This window comes from Oryzias latipes, chromosome 1 (assembly GCF_053564925.1).
Source record: "Oryzias latipes strain Hd-rR chromosome 1, Olatipes_Hd-rR_3.1".
NCBI classification, from domain to species: Eukaryota; Metazoa; Chordata; class Actinopteri; order Beloniformes; family Adrianichthyidae; genus Oryzias; species Oryzias latipes.
The window spans coordinates 2,740,001-2,760,495 of NC_136237.1; the positions used below are offsets into that span (position 1 = coordinate 2,740,001).

Consider the following 20,495-nt stretch of genomic DNA (forward strand, 5'->3'; position numbering starts at 1 on the left):
CACTAAAGAACCATTATTTTAGACAAAATGAATTATTAAGTATGACGAGTCTAGGAATACTCAGGAATGTGGGAATGGATCAAAATACCAGTTTTTTTATAGTGAGGACTGAACATTATCAAATATTTAAAAGCAGAAAAGGTGTATTTCACATCATATAGGGTCTTTCAAACACCATCTTTAAAAACGAGCCATAAATTACAGTGAAGACTGAAGTTTCTTTGAGGAATTCTATCCTTCTGTACGCCATGATGGCCTGAACTTGAATCTGGTCGTGCTTCAGATCATCCTACTGTGGCACGTCCCGACGACTGCATTCAATCAGGACTTGAGGCTGCAACCCGAGCCCAAACCATCACCGCGCCACCGCCGTGCTCCCCAGGAGAGTTTTGGCAGAAGAGCTGTGTTTGGTTTTTAGGCAAAAAAACGTCACTTGGCTCGGATTTTAAACCCCAACGCGACGGAGAAATGGAACTCGATGCAGGCGGCCGAGGTTTGAACCATGGCTGTAAAACGCTGTGATGATCTGCTTGTCGGCTTGAGTGGAATTCCTGCTCGCCGCGGCCTCGCCACCGTGGTCGGAGCTCCACAGGCGAGGATGTCCCATCCGCGGCGCGTTTCTGTCTCTTAGCTCCTCCCTTCAGCCTTTTTTCCCCCCACCTTTTTTGTTTCTGGTGGTTTTTCCTTTGGCTGTGCGCGCCGTGATGCGCGCAGACAGAGGGGGCTTTGTGCTGGGATGGGGGTGCAGAGCGGCCGGTTTGTGTGTCTGTGTGTGTGTGATGATGATGATGGCGGTAAGGGGTAATTGGGTTCTAAGTGTTAATCTGCACTTCTAATGAGCAACAAGCTGACATTCACCTCATTAGAGAGGACCAAACACAAAAGACATGCATACATGCGCACAAAGGACACACACACACACTCGTGCACGCACCTCTCAGCCACCTTGTTAGCTGTGCTGTTTTATCTTCAGCTGGAGCTTCAGACGTCACGCTGGAGCTGAAATGTGTGCTCAGAGCTTCACGCATTGGTCACACTCAACCTCAGGCTGCCGCCTCATCATGTGACACTGATAGATTTCAGCCGTTTGACAGGAATAAACACGCCGTTGGCATCTAGAGGCGAGCACCCCAGAAGGAGCAGGGAAGCCAGGCTGTGCGTATCTGCATCTTCCAGCTGCTTTCAAGCTTTATGCAGCTAAAACAGCTCATCTAACTCTCTACTCTTACTTTCAGTTTTATGGAATAACTTGTTTTAAGTCGATACATTCAAAGAAAAATGTGTCATTTGATCTTAAACATCTTAATTTGACTCAGGGGCGGAGCTACCAGGGGGCACGGGGCCCCGTCTTGTACCCCTGGTAGCTCCGCCCCTTTTCCACATTGTATCTCAAATGTTTTTTTAACTTTATATGTGTATGTTCGTTTTTCCAGAGACAGCTTTGCTCGATTCAAGGAAACCGGAAAGTTGTATTTGACTCTTATCACTTGCATTTTAATAATGGACAAATTTATCTTAAATTGTGTAATTTTAGTTTCACTTTAAGACCATTTTGGTCAAGAAAAAATGATAATTAGACCGATGTTACACTTAAAATAGCAGATATTAATGCAAATATGCATCAAACCACTTTGGCTTCAAAACGGCCTTCATTCAGTATTTACTTTTTTTAAATAACTTAATTAACTAGCTCAAAATTCAAAACGTGCTTATTTTGAAAGATCAGGACAAAATACCTTAAAAAAGTGTTTATTGCTCATTTAAGCTATAATTTGGTTCTATAAGGGCAGGAGATTAAAGCTTATTTTATGAAATCTCACCAAGACTAATTTTCTACTTGTATTGATTTTATAAACCTACGCAAAGAGCTTCGTTTGGGGATGTGCAGCTAATGAAATGAGTCGATCTCAAAGGCCGCTAACACAAACACCCTCATGTGGAACGCACAGATCCGACTGGAATTGGTCCCACGTGTTGGAGCGAGCCGCAAAACTGAGAGTGCCACATAACAGCAGTCACAAGTCAGCATTCAGAGGTCGAATGCTGGAATAAAACAAGCAGACGACTCACACAGTGAGCGGATTGTGGCCGGCTTTGTTAACTGGCTGCAGTAGGCTGATGGCTGAAGGAGGAAGCCCCAAAACTTCTCTGCGGCGGCACAATGCGGCTCTTTTACCTCATCCCAGAGTCGTTGCTGCTGTCCAGCAAAGTGCTAGTTTTAGTTTTCATTCAGGGAGCTACAGATATGATCCAACTGGGACACAGATCTGCTTGATGTTAGCTCACAGGAACCTGGCTGTGCCTCTAACCACAGCTGTCAATCTTTTATTCTGTAATTAAAGCGAACTTGTAAGACTGTCAATCAGTCATTGCGCTGCTTTTCTTATTGAGTAGAGAACTAAAATTGTCAAAGCTGGTGGGATGTCATTGTGTGTTTGAGGGGGGGGGTTGGGCCAAATAAAGTCCCACTCCGACCATCTTCTGATCCACTTTCAAAGCGTTCCCAGTGGTCTTTTTTTTTGCTATGATGATGCCGTCTTTTACGGTGGCCCAGGAGGGTCACAATGCTTTAAAAAAAAATTAAAATCGCTTAAAAAATTTAACTTACAACACAAAACTTATTTTTGAGGGGTTTTTTTTGGATTTTTTTATTTAGTTTGTTGAGTGTGAGTTTTTGAGCACTGAATATTTTTCAGAAATTGTTGCCAAACTGGTGTGTTGTTCCGTTTCATTTGTCTCGTCTGAATGTTTTGTTGTTGTCGTCGCTTTTTGTGTGTCTTGGCTGTTGGGTTTCACCGCTGCAGCCGTCTGCTCAGGGATTTGGCGGATGCTTGAATCCTGTTCCACACGTTGGTGAAACTAGCTGCGTTTCCGTCACACATATGTGCAAAACGTTATGGAAATTCTAGAAATGTCGTCTTTTGCAGTTACACTGTTAAATCCTGATTATATGAAGAAACACGAAGCAACTGAAGTCATTCAGAAACACTGCGACGGATGTGAACAACACTTTGATTGACAGCAGATACTAGGCTAGGGGTGTGTATTGGCAAGAGTCTGGCGATGCGATACGTATCGCGATACACGTCTCATGATACGATACCGGATCACCTTTTCTTTCTGTTAATAAAAGAAATATTACTTAGAAAAAAAAACTCTACCTGAATATCAACACGTCTTCCATTGTAGTAAAATTGTCAAATTCAGTTTATTTAATGATCACAATGTTAAGCACTGCTTTACTTCTACCCAAACAAAGTCATAGTGCTTTTATTTTGGTAACTTAAAATATGGAAGGGGAACAGTCAACATTGTCGGATTGGGGGGTTAAACAGCTCCCAGGGGAGGGGTCAAATCCAGAGAACAAAATTTGCACACCTAGGTGGTGACAGATAGTGGGACTTTTATCTCTAATTGTGACCCCCCCCCCCCCCCCCCCCCCTTCCATTGAGGTGTTCTCCCTACCATGACAAAGGTGGATAAAGGTGGAAAGATTTCATGTAATCCATGGACACCAGTGAAGATCACAAATCATTGAAGAAAAAAGGTTCAGAGCACTGTATAGTGGGTCTAGATGACCCAGTCCCAACGTTAAAGTGCCTAGGATAGAACAAGGGTTACATACGTCCTCTAGTTTGATTCTTGTTGTTATTTTTCCCCTCTTGAATGAATGTGGGTCACAGAGACATGGAGAACGGCTTTAGCGGCAGGACGGAGAGCAAACCGGGATGTGAATGAACCCGGACATGGAGACGTGATTACGATGCTTCTGTAGAGCTTTTTCAAACAGATCAGTGATCTCTAAACATCCTCCGTGTCTTCCATGCGTTGTCCTGAGAGACACAGGTATCTGCTGGAAATCCAAGTATTGCTCACATCCGTGTTTATGAATGACTTATTTGTATAATGAAAATTACACATCTAACAAAATAGACAAAAAGGATTTGTTTAATTTTCCACAAAATTGGGGTTAGACAGAAAAGAGGGACTACCTGAGAAGTAACTACTCCTGGTTCAGGGGGGGAAAAAATCTGCCTTTAGGATTTTTTCCCCCCCTTTAAAATACTTTTTTTATTTGAACAATTTAATCGTTCCGTTATTAAATCGTGGGAGTAAAAGTATTACAATTGAACGATTTAATTTTTTCTTTTTTTCTACCCATATCAGGCTATGGCCTCTGTAGAAAACCGCTAAAAGAACATGCTAGAAACAGCAAATGTGCATTGGGGTGGGGTGGGGGTGGAGGGGTATTTAAGAACATCCTCATGTAAAGGTCAGAAAGACATCAGAAAAAAAGCTTTAATTGGACAAATGTCATTATTGCGTAACTTACTTATCCCTTGTTTCTCAGTTTGCTGAGCATCTCATCTATTCGTGCTTGTTTTGCATCCACACATAAATCTCTGTCTGCCTGACATTTACGATTGCAAATTGACTTAGAAAGCAGATTTCAGTGGAAAGTGTGGTCCGGTGTGGCTGGAATGTGGGCGGGGCTAATCAGAGGCCCAACATCCATCCCAGCTGTAAAGCACAAAGGTGTTCTCAGCTGAATCAGAATCAGAATCAGAAATACTTTATTGATCCCACACGTGGGAAATTTGTTCGTTACCATAACAACTGACAGGAAAAAAAGAGTAAGAATAATATAAATAAAAATAAAAAAGAGAACAAGGAAAAAGTGCTATAATTTAAAGAGCTATTTACATAACAGTGCAGGTAAAGAGATGTGCAAAAGAAATGTGCAAAATAAAGAAAAGAGAAAAAAAAAAAAAAAAATGTGCAAAGGTTATCTTCTGCATTGTGAATTATTGAACAGGGTTATAGTATTTGGCAGGAAGGATTTCTGGTACCGGGCAGTTTTGGAGCGGAGCTGTCTGAGCCTTCTAGAGAAGGAGCTCCGCTGTTTGTCCAGAACAGGGTGGAGAGGATGCTCTGGGTTGTCCATGATGGATAAGAGCTTGTTCAGTGACCTCCTCTCCATATATAAAGAGTCATATATCATGGAAAATCCCATTTCTGAGCTTTTAAAACAAAAAAACAACCCGAATGCGGTAATATTAACTATTCGTGTATTTCACAATATTCCTCTCTAAAAACCTGCAAGCGGGTTCTCACATTGTGATGTCACAAAGTGAGGAACAGCCCCCTCCAGGAAGGTATGGTTATACATATGGATATAGTTTACTCTGAAAGACTAAAGAGAAGATACAGACTCCTTAATGTGATGCTTTTAACTTGAACTGAATAGTTGCTTTACATGAAAATCAACCAATCAGCAACATTAACGGCGGCGTGCGTTCGGAGCTCCTCTCGCCCCACGCCAAAGGCTGGAGGATCACGGAAACTCTGGAAAATCTTTCAGGACGTTTTGGAAACAGCAATCCACAGACAGGGGACCGAGCTGAGACTGACCAGAGACGCTCAGCGAGCAGGAAGCTCATGCAACAGCGGAGTCCTTCTGAACGACAGTCATGGATGTTCTGGCACTTTCATGCTTTCACACAAGAGGCCGTCTGCTTTTGAAGACTCTGTGGGAATGAAGGAGCCCCAGCTGGGATTCATGAACACGGGGGTCCATCATCCCCCGTTAGAAGAACTGGAAGAAGCAGAGAGCTGATCCTGCCGGATCCGAACCAGCATCTTCCCTCAGATCGCTTCATGTTTGAGAGGAACCTCGGTGGGACAGACCCTCAGGTTCCTCTGAGGGGAACAGATGACTGTGGGATGGATTTGGCGCCGTGGAAACTCCGTGTGTGTGTGTGGGGGGGGGGGGGGGTAGCTGCACCCCCCGGCAGAGGGGAGGGGTTGGTCACCTCCGCGGCTTGTTTGAGAATGCAGCTTATGCCGTTGTGGACACCTATCAATCAGCGTCGTGCACGCGCAGCAGCGCTGCTCCTCCCGCAGACTCATGTAGGACGTCAGAGGAGCACGCGGGGGGTGGGGGGGGGCAGCATGATGGTGTGCGGGGGTGTTTCCTCGTGACAGGAAAGGGTCTCCCTTTACTGGCGCGCGCTCTGGTCCCCATGTGGCTGTGCGTGCGTGCGTGCGCCAGCCCACAGAGTGTGGGTGGAATAAAAATGATCTGGGGGTGGGAGCAGAGGAGGAGGGAGGGGGCAGACAGGAGCAGAGGAGGCAGACGCAGAGGGACGCGGAGTCCGCACAGCTCTGCGGCGCACCGAGCCTCCTCCTTCCCCCGCGCACACGGCGCGCAGCGGCCGATGGCGCTGAGCGCCGAGCGCAGCTCCCGCAGGAGGCGCTGACGGGAGTACCGGTCCTCATGGAGCAGCAAAGTTTGCGCGTGGATGCAGAGGCGGCCGCTAACCCCGTGAGTACAGGCGCTGTGCGGGAATCCACGTCTGGGTGGGTTGCGTGACGCCGGCGGTGCGTCTCTTTCGAACCCGTTGGGGCTGCGTGTTCTGATGGAACAGTGTTTCTGACACGTCGGTGTTCGAACCTGTGGCGTCTGAAACTCCTGTTCTGGGTCGCTGATCCTTTGTTGGTTTGGAGAGAACCTGATCTTAAAAAAGTGAAACTTTTAGTTCTGAGGCCAGACTCGGAATGATAGGTCACATGACCCACTCCAGCCAATCAGTGAGCTCCCCTGGTTTCCAGGACACCTGTTGAGATTCGGTTCAGTTCTGCTGGACCGCTGATGGAGCCCACTTTCTCCTGATTATCATTCAATTCTGATTTAATCCACTAATACTTCTATATGGGGATGAAAACGCTGCGTTTACGTCATCTCAGGCCGTGAGGCTTTTCCATGCAGGGCGCACGCGCGCACACGCACGCACGCAGCATAAAAACTCATTCAGGACCTAAAGATGTGAGAAGAAACACGCTGAGATGTACAGAGATAAGGACCTGCAGACGCATTTCTTCCTTTGTGTGTGTGAGCGTGTGCGTGCGTGTGCGTGTGTGCTGCTCCTCGTGATATCCCCTCAGAGCAGAGCGTGTTGGAGGAAGGTCAGATGATGAGACGGGATCAACGCCGGTCCTGTACGTGAAACACCTCATGGGGGCCAGAACTGTGACGTCAGAGAAAAACAACGGTTGTGGTTTTTGCTTAATGAGGTTCATTTGAATGGGTTCAAAACCAGATGGTGACATTAACCAACACGACCATCATGTGATTCAGTTATGGCTCCATATTTAGACCGCTGGAAGCTTCACTCACAAGAACTGTACCCCACTGTTTCCTGCTCCTCTGTGGGGCCGGTGGGGCCCGAACGCTGCTCCTCTAGTGCTTTCTGCTCCTCTGTGGGGCCCGAAAGCTGCTCCTCTGTGGGGTCCAAACGCTGCTCCTCTGTGGGGCCCGAACTCTGCTCCTCTGTGGGGCCCGAAAGCTGCTCCTCTGTGGGGTCCAAACGCTGCTCCTCTGTGGGGCCCGAAAGCTGCTCCTCTGTGGGGCCCAAACGCTGCTCCTCTGTGGGGCCCGAACTCTGCTCCTCTGTGGGGCCCGAAAGCTGCTCCTCTGTGGGGTCCAAACGCTGCTCCTCTGTGGGGCCCGAACTCTGCTCCTCTGTGGGGCCCGAAAGCTGCTCCTCTGTGGGGTCCAAACGCTGCTCCTCTGTGGGGCCCGAACTCTGCTCCTCTGTGGGGCCCGAAAGCTGCTCCTCTGTGGGGTCCAAACGCTGCTCCTCTGTGGGGCCCGAACTCTGCTCCTCTGTGGGGCCCGAACTCTGCTCCTCTGTGGGGCCCGAAATCTGCTCCTCTGTGGGGCCCGAACGCTGCTCCTCTGGTTCTTTCTGCTCCTCTGTGGGGCCCGAAAGCTGCTCCTCTGTGGGGTCCAAACGCTGCTCCTCTGGTGCTTTCTGCTCCTCTGTGGGGCCCGAAAGCTGCTCCTCTGAGGGGCCCGAACTCTGCTCCTCTGTGGGGCCCGAAAGCTGCTCCTCTGTGGGGCCCGAACGCTGCTCCTCTGGTGCTTTCTGCTCCTCTGTGGGGCCCGAAAGCTGCTCCTCTGTGGGGTCCAAACGCTGCTCCTCTGTGGGGCCCGAACTCTGCTCCTCTGTGGGGCCCGAAAGCTGCTCCTCTGTGGGGTCCAAACGCTGCTCCTCTGTGGGGCCCGAAAGCTGCTCCTCTGTGGGGCCCAAACGCTGCTCCTCTGTGGGGCCCGAACTCTGCTCCTCTGTGGGGCCCGAAAGCTGCTCCTCTGTGGGGTCCAAACGCTGCTCCTCTGTGGGGCCCGAACTCTGCTCCTCTGTGGGGCCCGAACTCTGCTCCTCTGTGGGGCCCGAAATCTGCTCCTCTGTGGGGTCCAAACGCTGCTCCTCTGTGGGGCCCGAACTCTGCTCCTCTGTGGGGCCCGAAAGCTGCTCCTCTGTGGGGTCCAAACGCTGCTCCTCTGTGGGGCCCGAACTCTGCTCCTCTGTGGGGCCCGAAAGCTGCTCCTCTGTGGGGTCCAAACGCTGCTCCTCTGTGGGGCCCGAACTCTGCTCCTCTGTGGGGCCCGAACTCTGCTCCTCTGTGGGGCCGGTGGGGCCCGAACGCTGCTCCTCTAGTGCTTTCTGCTCCTCTGTGGGGCCCGAAAGCTGCTCCTCTGTGGGGTCCAAACGCTGCTCCTCTGTGGGGCCCGAACTCTGCTCCTCTGTGGGGCCCGAAAGCTGCTCCTCTGTGGGGTCCAAACGCTGCTCCTCTGTGGGGCCCGAACTCTGCTCCTCTGTGGGGCCCGAACTCTGCTCCTCTGTGGGGCCCGAAATCTGCTCCTCTGTGGGGCCCGAACGCTGCTCCTCTGGTTCTTTCTGCTCCTCTGTGGGGCCCGAAAGCTGCTCCTCTGTGGGGTCCAAACGCTGCTCCTCTGGTGCTTTCTGCTCCTCTGTGGGGCCCGAAAGCTGCTCCTCTGAGGGGCCCGAACTCTGCTCCTCTGTGGGGCCCGAAAGCTGCTCCTCTGTGGGGCCCGAACGCTGCTCCTCTGGTGCTTTCTGCTCCTCTGTGGGGCCCGAAAGCTGCTCCTCTGTGGGGTCCAAACGCTGCTCCTCTGTGGGGCCCGAACTCTGCTCCTCTGTGGGGCCCGAAAGCTGCTCCTCTGTGGGGCCCGAACGCTGCTCCTCTGGTGCTTTCTGCTCCTCTGTGGGGCCCGAACTCTGCTCCTCTGTGGGGCCCGAAAGCTGCTCCTCTGTGGGGTCCAAACGCTGCTCCTCTGTGGGGCCCGAACTCTGCTCCTCTGTGGGGCCCGAACTCTGCTCCTCTGTGGGGCCTGAACGCTGCTCCTCTGTGGGGTCCAAACGCTGCTCCTCTGGTGCTTTCTGCTCCTCTGTGGGGCCCGAAATCTGCTCCTCTGTGGGGCCCGAACGCTGCTCCTCTGTGGGGTCCAAACGCTGCTCCTCTGGTACGTTCTGCTCCTCTGTGGGGCCCGAACTCTGCTGCTCTGAGGGGCCCGAACGCTTCTCCTCTGTGGGGCCCGAACGCTGCTCCTCTGGTACGTTCTGCTCCTCTGAGGGGCCCGAACGCTGCTCCTCTGGTACGTTCTGTTCCTCTGAGGGGCCCGAACGCTGCCCCTCTGTGGGGTCCAAACGCTGCTCCTCTGAGGGGCCCGAACGCTGTTCCTCTGAGGGGCCCGAACGCTGCCCCTCTGTGGGGTCCAAACGCTGCTCCTCTGAGGGGCCCGAACGCTGCCCCTCTGTGAGGCCCGAACGCTGCTCCTCTGGTGCTTTCTGCTTCTCTGAGGGGCCCGAACTCTGCTCCTCTGAGGGGCCCGAACGCTGCCCCTCTGTGGGGCCCGAACGCTGCTCCTCTGGTACGTTCTGCTCCTCTGAGGGGCCCGAACGCTGCTCCTCTGGTACGTTCTGTTCCTCTGAGGGGCCCGAACGCTGCCCCTCTGTGGGGTCCAAACGCTGCTCCTCTGAGGGGCCCGAACGCTGCCCCTCTGTGGGGTCCAAACGCTGCTCCTCTGAGGGGCCCGAACGCTGCCCCTCTGTGGGGTCCAAACGCTGCCCCTCTGTGGGGTCCAAACGCTGCTCCTCTGTGGGGCCCGAACGCTGCCCCTCTGTGGGGTCCAAACGCTGCTCCTCTGAGGGGCCCGAACGCTGCCCCTCTGTGGGGTCCAAACGCTGCTCCTCTGTGGGGCCCGAACGCTGCCCCTCTGTGGGGCCCGAACGCTGCTCCTCTGGTGCTTTCTGCTTCTCTGAGGGGCCCGAACTCTGCTCCTCTGAGGGGCCCGAACGCTGCCCCTCTGTGGGGTCCAAACGCTGCTCCTCTGTGGGGTCCAAAAGCTGCTCCTCTGGTGCTTTCTGCTCCTCCTTGTGAGCCAGCAGCTGGTGCTGTTCTGTCCTTTCTTCGTGTTTGGTGATGTTCTGACCTCCTTCAAGGGTTGGAGGACAAATCTCCAAACAGAAAGGTGTCTGAACATTTGCACCGCAGCCGTGCACGTTTTCCTTTTCCAGCTTTGTTGGATTTTTTTTTGAAGAGTTTCTGGTTTTGATCTGCAGATTTTTGCACGAAGAGCAGCTGTGCGAGGATCTGTGATGTCATCAGGCAGATCTTCTCTAGTTTTGCAGCACGCTGCTTATAGATTTGAGGCTTTTCTCGTCTAAAAAAAAAGAGATTTAGCCCTATAGGCCTTATAAATACGATCATTCAGAAACTGGAAATATCATTTAGTGAACCCGCCTCACTGCTTCTAAAGGAAAAAAAACTAAAGATTTCCAGAGGTTTTTGATTTGATTTGATTTTTTTGATTTATTTCAAGCATTGTAGTCAAAGCAATAAAGAATTTACACATATTTATCAAACTCATTACAAAGTAAAGTTTGAGTTATTGCTTGAAAAGGAGTGGGAAGAAGCAAGCTTATATAATCCCACCCCTACCCCGGTTTCAAGCACAGACGCGTGTCGGTTCCAATCCCGACTCTAGTAACTGATCCTGCAGATTTACAGATTGAACATTAGTTTTGATTTGATTCATCTTTTTTAAATGTCTGTTTTTGTTAAGAAAAGGTGGACTTAAAAGGGTGAAAGTTGCTTTAATAAATGGAGCAGAGAGGCTGCTGTCTGCTGTGAGGAACACTGAAGGAACAATTGATCCGTGGACTCATTGAATGGAAGACGCTCTTGCACCTGAACACCGACTGGAATCGATTCATGGATGTTATCTTCCCTCACCCTGGGATCCATTAGACCCCGCCCCCCTCCAGCGGGGCGCCGAGCCGTTCCCAGGCCCGTCCAGAGATACCATCTCTCCTCATGGTTGATCATTCTCGTGACGCCTCCTTAGGACGGCGTCCTGTGATCAACACGTGTTCACGCTTCTGTAAAAATACATATTTTGCTGTCCCGGAGCATCTAGCTGTGATTAAAACTCAAAAGTCATCCGTGCAGCTGGGCGACAACAAATACAATCAAATATCTACCAACCAAATGATTCTATTATTTAACAAAGAAAAACTGTGGTTGTTATTTTTAAAAAAGATTTTCTTTTAAATGCAAACAGAGAGGAAGTCCCAAAAGAATGAAAACATCAAATAAAAATAACCGTTTTTTTTCTCTCTAAAGGAGCTCCTCTAGTGATTTCTAATCCATCTTTGCTCTCGGCTGTTGGCGTTTTCACGCCGTCAGTGAAATTATTTATTTTCAATCCCAAATGAGGTGTTTGTGTTTTTCTTGTTGAAAAAGCCCCCATGAGAAGAGGGGTTTCAATCCATCACCTGCAGTCTGAACCAACTGTGAAGATTCAAACCTGCCGAGAAAACAAGGACACATAAAGGGGAGCAGACTGACAGAAAAAGCTTATTTTCCTGATTCTGCCTCCAGTTGACCCATTTATACGGGAAATCAGAACAAAAACAGCCTAAAAACATTAAGTTAGATAGCATTGTAGCATCGTAGCATGATAGCATCGAACCATTTAGCATCATAGCATTTAGCAATGAAGCATGAAAGCATCATAGCATTTAGCATCGAAGCATGATAGCATCGTAGCACTTACCATGATAGCATCGCAGCATGAGACCATTGTAGCATTTAGCATCGTAGCATTTCACATCGAAGCATCATAGCATTGTAGTATTTAGCATCGTAGCATGATAGCCTCGAACCATTTAGCATCATAGCATTTAGCAATGAAGCATGATAGCATCATAGCACTTACCGTTATAGCATTGTAGCATGAAAGCATCGAACCATTTAGCATCATAGCATTTAGCACCGAAGCATGATAACATCGTAGCACTTACCATTATAGCATTGTAGCATGATAGCATCGAACCATTTAGCATCATAGCATTTAGCACCGAAGCATAACATCGTAGCACTTACCATTATAGCATTGTAGCATGATAGCATCGAACCATTTAGCATCATAGCATTTAGCAATGAAGCATGATAGCATCATAGCATTTAGCATCGAAGCATGATAGCATCGTAGCACTTACCATGATAGCATCGTAGCATGAGACCATTGTAGCATTTAGCATCGTAGCATTTCACATCGAAGCATCATAGCATTGTAGTATTTAGCATCGTAGCATGAGACCATTGTAGCATTTAGCATCGTAGCATTTCACATCGAAGCATCATAGCATGATAGCATTTAGCATCATAGCATGATAGCATTTAGCATCATAGCATGATAGCATCTTAGCATGATGGGGCCATAGCATTTAACATCGAAGCATGATAGCATTTAGCATGGTAGTATTTAGAATGGTAGCATTTATCATGTTAGCATGGTAGCGTCAGTGTGTAACCACTCTGCTGTCTCCAAATCAACACTTTCTCTGAAACGTTCTGTTGCTGCTTTGAGTCCAACGGGTTTCTCCTGCAGTTCTGTCTGGATCCTGGTAAAAATTCTCCCACGTTCTGCTGCTTCATCAGCTTAAACTAAAGCTACACGGAGGAAACTAGCAGAAGTTATGGGGGTGAGGGAAGCTTCTCGTCCTGCAGTTTTTCTTTTCTTCTCAGCCTCGTGGAAGTAGCTTCTCTTTCTTTGCTGCTGTTTTCACATCTGGGCTTTGCGAGAAACCGACGGACTGACTTTACTACAAACAACGTAAGAGAGCAGATGGGGAAATAATATTTTGATTTTTCCCAAAAATAGATCGTCTAAAACAACAAAGTAGAGTTAATCGATCAAATCGATTAATCGCCCAGCCCTACCTGAAGGGAATCGAACCCTCTCACACATCAGTGTGCATGAAGGCCCAGCTGTTAGCGGGAGGGTATTCCATCATTTCCAAGCAAAGTTCCCTCACAAGTGGAAACTGTTCAAAGGAGAGCAGGTTGCAGTAGGTTGACACAAAAGCACGATGATGCAACTCCAAGAAAAGCCTCAGAGCAACATCCCAGGTCCTGGAGGGCCCCGTTCCACGCAGAGGAACCGAGCGTAGAGAGACAACTCCAGAGAAATGTCTGTTCACGATGCCCAGCCTTCCAGGTGATGTTCTGCACAACCCCATGGGAGGCACGGGGAGGGAAGCATCATGATTGGGACTTATTTTGCAGCCGCTGGATCCAGACAGGGACTTTTCTTCAGGTACATTTGACCCCATCGTCGTACGGTTGTTGGTCCGGTCCAACCCACGTCCTGCACCCCCACCGCACAGCCTCTATATCAGAAGATTGCCCCTCCTCCTCGCGCTTCTGTTGACCTCCGTAGAGCTGCTCAGCCAATCAGAATTGTTGATGCGAAATTCTCAGACAGTTCAGATTTCCAGCAGATGCGATGGAGCTAGAAAAGCTTGAAATGCTAAAGTCTGTTGCTTTTTCCGCACTTCTCCGCTCTTTTGTTTTTATTTCCGGACTCATCCTCTAATTAAAGAGAAACCCGACTTTTGGCTGTTCTTCGGAGACGCCGCTCGTTATCTGCTCAGATCCTCACAGACACTAACGATCCCTTTAACGAAGACCCGTCGACGCTGCATCGCCGCCGGGGGGGGGGTCAATAAAGTCGACGCTGTCCCCACAAATGTGGCCAAATGCTACATTCTCAGGGGAATGGATGTGAAGCTCTGTTGTGCACATAACCAGCAGGGGGCAGTGTTTTCCACGCTCTGGTCACAGGTAACAGTTTAAGTTTCTGTTAAAGTTATTAAAATGTCTTTTTCCGACTTTTTTTCCTCACACGGGTTCAGGGAAAGGTCAGAGTTGGGGTTTTTGGGGGTTTGTTGGCCTGAGAGCCGCCGTGTTTTTAAAGTGCTGCTGCACTTCTGATGGCGTGAGTGTTAAATATTCAGGATCCACTTGGCAGCCTGTTTAGCAGGAGATGGTCTGCTAATTAGTGCATTGGCAGCCGCCTCCGTGCATGTGTTTGTGCATGTGTGGGGTGGGGTGGGGGGCTGAATGCTGAGGCCATCGTGGATGTTGCTACGATACCGGGGATGTGGAAGGTTAACATTAACTTCACACAGCGTTGGGAGCACTCTGTCCTCAGCCGCCGCTTGTGGAGCTGACAAAAAGCAGCCAGGCCTTTTGAAAAACACATGGGTTTGTTTTAAGTGGGAAAAGAAAAAACTTCTGAATGTTTGTGGCGTCTTTCAGCGTTTTGGATTTTCAGAATTGAGGGGGATTTAATTAGTGAGTTGTTTATCGGACGCCCGTGCAGGAGGACTGGGATAGAGGCCTGAGAAGCTAAAGGCCGGAAGGAACGCTCGGGGACAAACCAAGATAGTTCACCTAAAAACGAATTCAAAGAGGGAAAAGATCAAACTAAAAGAAAAACTCAGTTCAGTTTGAACCATCGACTGAATCAGAGAACTGGACGTCATCCATAGAAAATGCTTTAGGCTCCAACCAAATCAAGTTGATTCAGTCGCTATTTTTTCACGATACGAACGGCGCCATGTTGGAGCCAGACAACGTCGGTGAGGAGCAGTGATTGGTCCGAGTCGGTCTGAAGGCCTGTTCACACCGGGACGAATTTCGCCGGCGATTTTCGCCGACGTTTAACGCCTCGTGACTAAACAAAGGGCACCAACGAGAGTGTGCACACCGACGCGAAAAAACGCCACGCGTTAAAGCGTCAAAAAAAAAAACGCCTCGGGTTCGTTTTTTTTTTTCGACGCGTCGCGTCGAAATCTACTCGACCAATGAGAATGGCGCTTTTGCTCACGTGTCTGGAGCTTCTGAAGTTACAGTAAAACACAACTTGGGGGCGCTCAAACACAAAACTGCCTTGCTTAGCACACATACCAGCGAAGAAGATAGACGCCAAGTAGCGTCTACACAGCCGCGAAGCAATAATGACGGACATTCTAAAATATCCCCGAACCAAGCACCAGTTGGAGCTACTGGTGCTTGAAATATTCATGTTTTCTTTGTATGATTCTGTCAAGCGCGTAAATACTTACTCTCTTCTTCTGAGTGAAAAGCGACTTTAAGAATCGTAAAGTTGCGCAGCGCCACCTTGTGTACAGGAGTATTTCGGTTTTACATTAAGCGCCATCTAATGTCAGGGAATGAAATTGCATGTTCACTCCACTCATCGTCAGCGAAAATCGCCTGGGTGTGAACACAAAAAACGTGGCGAAAAACGCTGGCGAATAACGCCTGGCGAATATTCGTCCCGGTGTGTACGGGCCTTGAGTCCTCGTTTCTATGGCAGCCACTCTCACCAATCAGGAGGGAGCTTGTTGGAAGGCCACACCTCTACTGCTTGAAAGCGTCCAGCGTGAGACCACCGACCTTTATTGAGTGATTGGTCGGCTTATAACTCGGACTATTTTTGTTTCCCCCTCTTTGCTTTCAGTTTTCAGTTTCAATTTATTTTTTCGATGGAAGCATCTGTGTTTGTGGCGGCCGTGGTGCAGCGGTAGGGCGGTCGACCCATGATCGTAATATTACAGGCTCGATTCCCGCCTTGCACGCCCATGTGTCAAAGTATCCTTGGACAAGACACTGAACCCCACCTTGCCTGTGGTGGGAGGTTGGCGCCAGTGCCAATGACGTAAGTGCAATCCCCCTTCGCATTATTTGCATGCAATAATTCTTTCCAAAAGAATTATGGGGTGACACGTGCAGCAACATGAACGGACATCGTCCCAGAGCTCTTCGGGAATCATGGGAAATCTTGTCCCAGTAGCCAATGAGTTCAAACCCCCACCCCAACGTAAAAATATTATCAGTTCAGCAGCAAAAACTTGAAAACTGAATTAAAACTGAAAACTGAGAACTGAAAGCAAAGAGGGAGAAATGAAGACAAAAAAGAAGAGAATATAAATAAACATTTTGTTTTATTAACAGTTTCAGGTTTAAACTTTTCTTTTTATTCAACTTTTACATCTACAATTAATTGTTGTTTCAAAATTTCAACATTTCTTTCAATTTAACCAGGTTTTTTGAGTTCAATCCTTTTTTCTTTCTTCAAATTTACAATTTTGTATTTTTTATAAACGGATTTTAATGTGACCCCATACGTGTGGGAGTAGTCTATCTCCCATTCATAATGCACAGAAAACAAAGACGACGTTGAGATATCAGCTTTTTTTTCTTTTTTTAAAGAGCTCTTAACATTTCTCCATGTCTGAATTCATGAGATCATTCAGAGATATGATTTTCTTTTTTTACGTCAGTCTTTACATTCCGTTCTGCAGCAGCTGCGACTGAACGACGGCGCTTTCAGCGGTTGGTCCGTCTTTCTAGGAGGGGAAATTTATTTTAATGTTTCGTTGCAGATAAGTACGAATAAACAGTACCAAATGCTAAAACACACACATACAACGCCCTCTAGTGGCGGTTAGTGGGAAACAACCGCTTGAGGGTAACTGGTCTAAGTGTGAAAATAACGAATAAATGATCTTATTTATATTTGGAAAAAAATCACACTTGAGTCACTCCTGAATATAAGTCGCACCTCACTCTAAAAAAGACGCATCGTCTTAAAATATGGGTACTCCAGTAGTGTAGAACCTTTTAACTGTAATATTTTATTTATTTATTAGTGAATACTCCTAAATATTTATTTGTTTACTGAATTTTACATGGTTTAGGCTTGTTTCTAATTTTGGTATTTTGAACAAGTAAAATTAAATTAAGCAATGTCAAATAAATGAAAATTCTCCGCTTTATTTGGAAACAGACTACAGGGATCAAATCAGGATCACCTTAAAGCGAATGAACAACCAGATTGTAAATATGAAAACAAATTTAAACTCTTGTGTCACGAACTTGTAGGAAATGTTTGAAAACCAGAAATTAAAATTCTACATTTGAAACCTGAATTTAAAAAGCTATAAACCTAAAACTCTTTGACATTAGAAATATGCATTTATTATTTTAATATTATTAGTAACACTTGTTGTTTTATATTTTCACCTTTTGGCTTCATTGTTTCTCTTCTCTGTCCCTAATTTCCAGTGTGGAAGCAGACTTTTTGTTTCTGCAGTTGCTCTTTACGTTTTTGGCTCTCAGCTTGTTCTGCTGGACTCCAGAACAGGTTGTTGAACGGATCCAATTGAGGGGCTACCGTTCATTTCAGGGGTTTCTATCTCTGTACATGGAATGCTGCGGTGTCCTTAAATCACCGTTGCTCTCTAAATGTCCCTGCTGGACAAGGATTTCATCTCTCCAGCGCTTCTGCTTCCATGAGTCTGTCAGGAGTGACAGTGGGAGCTGAAGGGCTGCACAGATAAAGCGGCGGGCGGCTCTGTGCTTCGGCGTGAGTCCCAGTCGTCGCCTTTTAGCGCCGTCACAAGGCTTTGGAGAAAAACCGCCGTTTTCATTTTTTTTGCCAAAACAGGAAATTAGGGGGAAGCAAAGGTGTGGGCCCCGAGGTCACGACTTCAAATGCCGCCTTTGTGCGTTGTTTGCACGTGTGTTGTTTTTTTCCGCCTCCGCTGACCTTTTCAAAGAACCTGCAGTTTGTGTGGGGCTGCTCCTCTCGGGGGGGGGTTACAGAAGGAAGACGATCGCTTTCCTCTGTTCAGACGCAGCCTGAAGCTGAAGGATTGGAACGGGAGAAGAAGAGGAGCAGGGCGGCCTCAGCTCCCGCCCCTCCTCGCCCCAGTTGGGGCGTGTCGTTATGGAAACAGAGCGGAGGGTTTGAAACTTCAGCGCTCGGCTCGGACGCTTGAAGGTGCTGAGGCATGGCTCCGTCCACGAGGCTGCGGTCAGACGCGTAGACTGGTCCTCCTCCTCCTCCTCCTCCTCCTCCTCTCCTGGAGGACATGAGCCTGAGGAAGAGGCTCTCCTTCAAGCGGGTCTGGAGCTCCAACACAGTGAGTAGTCCTGCTCAGGAAAAAGTTCTGCTTCGTCTTCAGAAGCCATTCGGAGTTTTGACCTTTTTCCTGCCAAGGTGGGAACGGGGAAGTAGGAGAATGATGCTCGTGTTCTCACTGCCAGAGAGGCTAACATGGAAACTCTGTCCTGCAGCAAAACGCACAGAGAAGAAGAGGGATTGTATTTCTCTGTTCTTCTAAAGAACACAGGAAGGGATGTGAGATGAATGAGACAAAAAGCGCCTGGAGCTGTTTTCTCCATTTTTGGACGCCTTTTTCCACAAGTCAGATGGTTTCATCTGGACGCCTCGTCCTGCATGTCATCAGGGGAGGTCTCACCTTTTCTTTGTCTGCTCCCCTCCTGACATGCAGGACGGCGTCCTGCATGTCAGGAGGGGGAGCAGACAAAGAAAAGGTGAGAGGAGAAGTGGGCTGCTTTGATTGCTGCCGTCTTTTTCACACCTGCATGTGTGTTTCTTCAGGCAGCGGGCCAACTCAAACAAGCGCTTATCAGTGTCCGCGTCTCCTAGTCTTAGCCTTTTTTTTTCTTTTTTGGAGGACAGACGGCAGGATCTTGGTGTTTTCTCAGGCGGCGAGGGTGTTTCTTGAGTCGGTTCTAAGTGTCGACCGTCTGTCCCGAAATGCCGTTTTGCAGATGACGGTTGAGCGGCGGTTGACGCCGTCCTGAAGTCAAGCTCTTGTGTGGCAGTCGGTTTTGGCAGGATGTCCCGGCCCGCTCAATGCAGGCCACTATTTAACCTCATACTCAAAGGTAAACACACAGGCCCGTTCAGACTCCAGCAGCTTCCTGGACGCTTGTGAGCGCGTGCATGTGTGTGCTTTTTTGCCTTCGGTTACATGAGCTGTTCCCACAGGAACACGTGGACCTGACTTTCCTGCTCCTCAGTCTGTGTGACCTGTGGGCTTTTTTTTGTCAGTTCAATTCAATTTCATTTCTACAGCCCAATATTTACAACAATAGTCGTCTCATACCGGTAACTGTGTAAAAAACAGGAATCATAAAGAACACAAAGTCATAGAATTCAACAGGTAATGACGAAATTAAACTGGGCATCCCTCACCTTAGATCCTCCTTCTCTGTAAGGAAAAGAATGGAATTCTGGGAAAAAAGAAGAAACCTCAGGGGTTCCCACATGAAGGTGGGATCCTCCCCCAGGACGGACAGGCAATGTACCAGAACACTTAGTAAAGAATTAGCTCATCTAACTCTACAACTACATGCTTAAATAGTCCAGCAGATGGACTTCATCCAGATGGAGTAGGGGGACGGCTGGGGACGCGAGACGAGCCATAGGTATCACAGGACTGATATGAGATCAGAGAAGCTAAAGAAACCTCAGATGATCAACAGTCTCTGAATGTTTGACCAAAGCAAAGAGGTCAAAGAGCAGAGGGAGCGTTCCCGCCACAGACGCACATCTGGGAGGCTCGCTGCTGGTTTCCGTTTAGCTGTTTTGAGTTCTGCGATGCTCAGATTTCAGTTTCCACCTGAAGCTACGTTCACACACCACCCTCTGCAGTACACGTTCAAGCGACCGCTTTCGCGAAAAAAAGGCTATGTAAATGTGCATTTCAGGCTTCCATGCTCAAAACGATGGCGTTCGCGCTTAGCTACACAAGTTCCTGCGACTGCATGTGGGCTCTACGCTGAAAAACACGCTGCCATTGAATGCACGTTGGAAGTTGAACCAGGCACAACTTTGACTAGGATTTGGTAGTGATGAATGGATGGCGTTCCTTTCAATTGGGCCACCATTTGAGAATTGATGATGGAGGAGAAATACACAATTGCGTTTTTTGGCCGCCAAGTTTTTCATACATCAGAATAGAGTTGTGAAAGAAAAAAGCCTGGAGTGAGATTTACCAGATTTACATCCTTTCTGACATTTCGTACCAAGCTTCTTACAACTGTAGGTAAAGAAGAAGCCCCTCCCTGCTTGTCCAGTGTGAACACCATCTTCAGTCACAGCACACTGGGGTTCCCTGGGTCCCATCTGCTGGACTTTCTGGTCATCAAATTTTCGGTTTTTGGTTTTCAGTTGCTCCTCCGTCGTCCGTTGCCTTGTCCTCCCCCCCATAGTTCCTCGTGCTTTAGGATCTCCTTTGTTTGTTTCTTCTTTGTTCACATTTTGTTCATTTATGTGAGGTTTGAGGGTTGAATGAAGTTTCTGTCCCCGAGCTGTTCCCCTGTGTTTGGTTCCTGCATCCCTCACAGCATCAGTCTGAAAGGGTGAAAACATCTTCTAAAAAAGCAAAGTTTAACATTAGACAGTCTTAATAGGTGATTGTTGGAATGAAGAACAGATCTTCCGTCACGAGTGACGGAAG

General features: G+C 48.2%; 1 protein-coding gene across 11 annotated transcripts in view; it reads left to right on the forward strand.

Annotated features, from left to right (window-relative positions):
- Positions 1-20,495, forward strand: part of rgs12b (regulator of G protein signaling 12b) — a 77,405-nt gene that overhangs the window by 24,334 nt on the left and 32,576 nt on the right. The gene's annotated exons all lie outside the window — the stretch shown is intronic.